The following is a 6000-nucleotide window of genomic DNA, read 5'->3' on the forward strand; positions in this document are numbered from 1 at the left end:
ATAACTTGCCACGCCTTTTCATATCCTGGAAATGAGAAATAGAGCATTTGAATTGCTGTTATAGGTTTATGAGTTGTTTGGAATTGGAAAATGGGTAGTGATCTGTTACATAGTTTGTCTGATCTGACGGTCTGATGGCTGAGCTAATGGCATATGGCAGTCAGCCTCCACGTGCAGAACTACAATTAAGTCAGCAGCAGAAGTTGCTAAGCGAGCGAGGGGTTCAAAATTACCTTGACACACTCTTATTCTCTTAACAATAAAGTTGCGTCAAGATCATTTTGAACACCTGGCCCGCTTAGCAACTTCTGCTGCTGACTGTACGATGTATTGAACTCCTCACCGTCTTTATACTTCGGAGGCACTTGCGTGAGCTGCAGCTGAGTGAGGAACATCTGTTTCTGCGCGGGATGCTGTTCCTCCGGGCCCCGGGGTGGGGCCGCTACATCCACATGCGGTGCTGGCGGCTCCAAGGGCTCCTCCCGACACAGCCGGTCCAGGCGGCCCGCTGTGATATAGGCTGAAGCAACCGCGTCTCTGGTTAAGCTTCGCTCTTCCCGGTCTAGTTGTTTTTCTGGAAAACAAATAAAAGGATCTTACAGGTTTAGACATTTTGTACTAGTGGACACCATTAGCCTGATTGCTTCTTGTCTGGCAGCATTTATGTCTAGCGTATTTAAAAAAAAATAAGTAAGAGACGAATCCTTTATGTCGGAAATAAATGAACATCATATAACTTTAATCTGATCTAGTTCTATTTACCTTTAAAAGCATCTTGAGTCGCCAGTCGAAAACTGGCCAAAAATTCAATCTTTCCAGTCTCAACTTCCTTTGGTTTGCTAAACTCATCTATTATGGCATTATATTCTCTTAACTCGTTTTCTCCATAATCGCTGTCACTGTCGCTGCTGTCTTCTTCTATCCTGATTTTGGTGTTTGCAAATTCCTTGTAAATTTCACCCTTCATTTTATCAGGAGTTATAATATTTCTAAGACTGTCTGGTTTCTCTGGAATCTTTTTGATTTCAGGCTTCGGTGTTTCTTTGGTCTCACGGTTGGATAGGTATTTGAGTCGACGTATACGTCTTCTCTTCTCATACATATCCAAAGAGCTAACTTCTTCCACTTTAGTAATTTTGGGTCTAATATTAGTGATAACTATTTTTGGTTGTAATTTAGAATCCATCTGGTATGGACATGCAATAAATAACTTATCTGACTTGCTTGTGTCGAGGGGTTTAGGAAATTCTTTCTTATTTTGCGTGACAAATTTAGGATATTCCCTGTTGATGAATGGTTGGTTTATTTTGTTATCAGGGTCCACAATCATCGGCACTTGATATACTATTTGCGGATTCATTATAACTTTTTGATTGGATGTTTGAAAAACTATATCTGTTTTATTCGTTTTATTTGCTAACGTTTGTAAAACATTGTTACTTGATTTAAGTACATGGATTTCTTTGCTAGTCGTCACATTTTGAGTTTTCAGGCTTTTGATATTATTTGTTTCAGTACTGGCATTATTAGCATCATTTGTTTTATTCTCATTGGCTGCGGTTTTGTTAGGTTTTGCATCTGCTGTTTGACTGATTTTATTATTTTTAATCATCATTAAATTGGCAGGAAATTGTACGTTACTTAAGTATAAAAAATTTGGCTGTAACACAACATTCTTCGTTTCTTGTGTTTGCTTGTCTTTATTCTTTTTCAAGTCTTGTTCTTGAAGTGTTCCCGACTTCTCCTTCACGACTATCTTATTTCCATATATCTGGTTCTCTGTGATCAAATTCTCGAAATCGTTCTCGTCGCAGTTCTCTTGGTGCAACCTCTTTAGGGCGACTACCTTCGACGAGGTTCCGTTCTCGTTCAAGTGTTCTTCTTTACTTTTCTTTATTTGACCAGACAGTCGTGAAGGAGCTTGCAGGTTTTTTGACTCGAAGTTACTTCTTTGTAGTAAAACCTGTGGATTTTGTTGCTGAATCGTCAGCAGCATTTTGGGATTGGATGTGTTTTTGTTTTGAATAAATAGAATCTGGTTTTTCTGCTCTCCGTACGGGGTGTCAGGTGGTTTGTTTGTAAAATTTAGCTTACTCGCTTCAGTAGTGACAGGATTATAAATAGTTTTTGTCGCAGTCACTGGTACTTGTGATGTGAATGTTGGGAGCTCTTTCCCTTCAGTCGGTGAGCTTGGCTTGACTTCCGGTTTCCAAAACTGATTATCTGTTTTGTTAATCGTCTCTGCTGCGTTTAACAGGGCACTAATATTATTGGTACAAGTCGTCACTGTCGGGTGCAGTGCACTGCTAGTAGATTTTGGTACTTCTGGTTTTACCTCAGGTTCGTTCTGTGCATTCTTTATTACTATATTACTTTGTATTTCAAGTCTATTGTCTTTTACATTTTGAAAAGCTGGATTGAATGGTGTTTGAATTTTTTTACTAATAGCATTTTGGTATATCGCGTCTGGAGGGTTACTAACGCATTTCATGTCTATTTTACTGATAGGTATGCTAGTTTTAAGACTGAATCTTTCTGGAGTCTTCTTTTTTGCTTCTTTGGTGTTCGCGTGCGAAGGAATGGTTACCGTTGCTCCAGATCCCTGCGATAGGGAAGTAATGCTCATCTTTGATTCAGCTGATTGAGGTTTGGGATCAGAAATGGACGCAGCTGGTATAATTTCAGGTGTGAAATGTTCTTCAAAGTCTTGTGCCTTTGGAGTAGCAACTTTTGCTGGTTCATCAGGTTTGACTTCACTTTTTTCCTCAACAGTTTCTTTAGTCGTTGGTGGGAAGGAAAAGTCGGTCGGGGCTTGAGGCGCGTGCTGATTTGGCGGCATGATACCCTGGTAGGAGACGGGTTGGAAAGCAGAATAACCCGGAATGGAATAAAGGTATCCTCCATAGCTAGGGTACCCCGGCTCCACTTGTTTGTTCGCGGTTACGCTCGGGCTTGGGTTCGGAATGGATGATGGTGATATTTTTGGCGAGTGAGAAATAGGCTTCGATGGAAGGAAGGGTTTTTCTAAAAAAATGTCGTCTTGTTTGAATGGTTCTGTTGGTTTAGGTGGTGGCTCAGGGGGTATGTGCGCGGGGTCGGGCGGGGGCGTCGCGACGGGGTGGCTCGGTCTACCTGTGGAAAAAAAAAAGACTTGTATCGAAAAATTGCAATAAAATCTATAGGTACCATTTATTACTATCAATATATATAAGTATATATATATATATATATATATAAGGCCTGATTCGAATTCAATCTGCCAAATTGAAAACCCTATTAATGGTACTGAAGCTAGCTGAATCAAGATTTGTTTTTCCATAATTTATTGAAAATTTGTTTAAAAATTGTTATTTATAAGTAAATTCATCATTTTCCATTTCTTCCCGCTCCTGTCGTTAGTTTTGTTGTATGCCCTCCATCATACATCCGACAGTGTTTTTTGACAGTTTCTTAGTTTGAGTCCTATCAAGAACAATGTTTATTTTGAAATATTATATTGCATATAGTTTTTGTTGTTTTAACGAACTAATTCCTTGGACACTCCACTCCATACCGTTCAATAGGTCAATACTGTGGGACTTTGTTGAATCAAGTTTTTTGGTCCGATTTCGAGGGTACTGGCTTAAGCATGCTGATTGCCTCATAAACATCGTGGATCATCTCCAAATATTATCAAAGTAATATTGGAAATCCGCATTATTAAACTAAAGCTGCGAACCGTTTCTTTTAGTGATGTTGGTGTCGATTTCTCTGTCGAAAAGTAACCAATGCCCGGTAACTGACACCACATCGACGAAATTCCTGATACGCCAGATATTTGAAGATATGTCTAGATCCTCATTGTTTCATGGATATTGCAATGAAATTACCTTTCAGTATTGGTATAATATTACGGTACGTATAGGTAACAGGTTATGTTGGAAATTAGTTATGTGCAAGTTTCTTCCATACTTATCAAGTTTTTGACAGCAATTTGGCGCCTAATTAAAAAGACGGCGGCGTTTATTTGATTTTTTTGATCATCTTAGAATTGATAAAAAAAAAATTTTTTGGTATAATAATTTTGTGATTCTGATAATTATAATGTCGTAGTGTATATATAAAGTAAGCTAGAAAATATCCAAGAAAAATCACTCTGAATTTGTCAAATTTGTTTCGAATCAGGCCTTACCTACTGTAGAAGGTGAGTGAAGTTGTAAATAATTACCCATTATATGACTTAGTTTAATAAGTTCAACTAAAAACATGCATACGGGAGAGGAATGGCGTTCTACACTACAAGCTACTACAAAGCATCGATCTAAAAAGGTACATTCAGTCCATCTACGCTAATTCTGCACCGACTTAGTTACGAAAAAGCAGCGCCACTATAAACTTAATATTTTCATAGAGAAGTTATGATTCATATTGACATTACCAAACTCTGTCACTTCTAATTCCGTGTAGAACAGGTCCGAATTAAGCTGGGTGTCCGCTTGTTTGTAGCCGGCTATATATCAGTTATAGTACATAGACGTAGACATTGACGGCGCTAGCAATTATTTTAGATGATGAGACTGGTTTAGTAGAGGATGGTATTCAGTGGCGCAGCTAGCATGGGTGGCACCCGGTGCGGAAATTGTGGGTGTCACCCCAAAATTCAATCAAAATTGTAAAATATATTTAAAAAGAGTAATTGTAATTTATGTCAAATAACTCAGGATTTACTCCATCGCTTTCATTTTACATGATTTTACGAATTTTAATAGGTGGCACTACTGATGTTCATTGTTCACGGTCGGGTGTCACCCCTAAATGGGTGACACCCGGGGCGGACCGCCCCCGCCGCCCCCCCCTAGCTACGCCACTGATGGTATTACTGGCGCCTAACAACTAAAATAAATGTATAGTTTAAAAAACACTAGAAAAACACGCTTGATGCCTGATCGTGTGCAAAGTCCATTACGTGACCTTTCTCACAAGTGCACGACTATGATACGATATGGAATGCCAGTGCCTATCTTCCAGCTTCATCATCAGACCTTGAAACCTAATCGTGGTCAAAGTTCATTACAAGACTTTTATAACAAATGCAAACACATCTATGATATAATGTTCCATCATGAAGTTCCAGTTCATATCTTCCGGCTCCATCATCAGATCAGTTCGACAGTACCATATGTATTGTCATCAGAACTACATACAATTTTCATGAGGCTACGATCCTTGGAAGATGGTTAAATTAGTAACCTTAGATTCCATTACATATACAGTTCGTTTTTTTTTAGCATTAGAAATTAGGTAACAATCTTGATGTGTCTTTTAATTGAAAAACACATTTTAAAAATAAGTTACGGCAAATGTGTAACAATTATGAATCTAATACGATCATTTATATTCTTCTGCTTTCATAAGTAATAGTTTTTGAATTTTAAAAAGCGTTTTTCAATTAAAAGACATGTCAAGATCGCTTACCTTCTTGCAAGTTATTTCTAATGCTAAAAAAAACGAACTATAGTTACATACAGATCGACCTAATAAAAGCGTGTTAATTAAAAATAAAATAGGTGTATTCGGTTCGTTTCATTGCTCCGTGTCGCCGCACCGCTCTAGCACCGCCCAGGGATCTCCCGTATAGTAAGAGGCTATGCACACAATAACAAATCGTGTAGGAATACGCACTAGATAGGAAACCGTTAGCACCTTTTAAAATTTAGATTCTAGATTTATTTTATAGGATATGTTATTGTGCTGCTTTATGTTATGTCATAGAGAAAAAATACATACAGTGCTCACTCCATAGGTACATCAAATTTAGTACCAAAATGACTATTATTTTCGTACTCGACATCTAGCATCGAGTAGCAGAATTATCAGTACTGCTACTTGACAATAGATGTTCCGACGACCGAAAAGTCTAATGCTATGCTCAACAATTTTCAGCTAATATTATAACCGGATTAACCGGAACTCTATTTTCAACCCCTTCTGCTTTTAATATTAGTTGTAAATTGTTGTTCA

The sequence above is a fragment of the Cydia fagiglandana genome, chromosome 19, assembly GCF_963556715.1.
Source record: "Cydia fagiglandana chromosome 19, ilCydFagi1.1, whole genome shotgun sequence".
Classification (NCBI taxonomy): domain Eukaryota; kingdom Metazoa; phylum Arthropoda; class Insecta; order Lepidoptera; family Tortricidae; genus Cydia; species Cydia fagiglandana.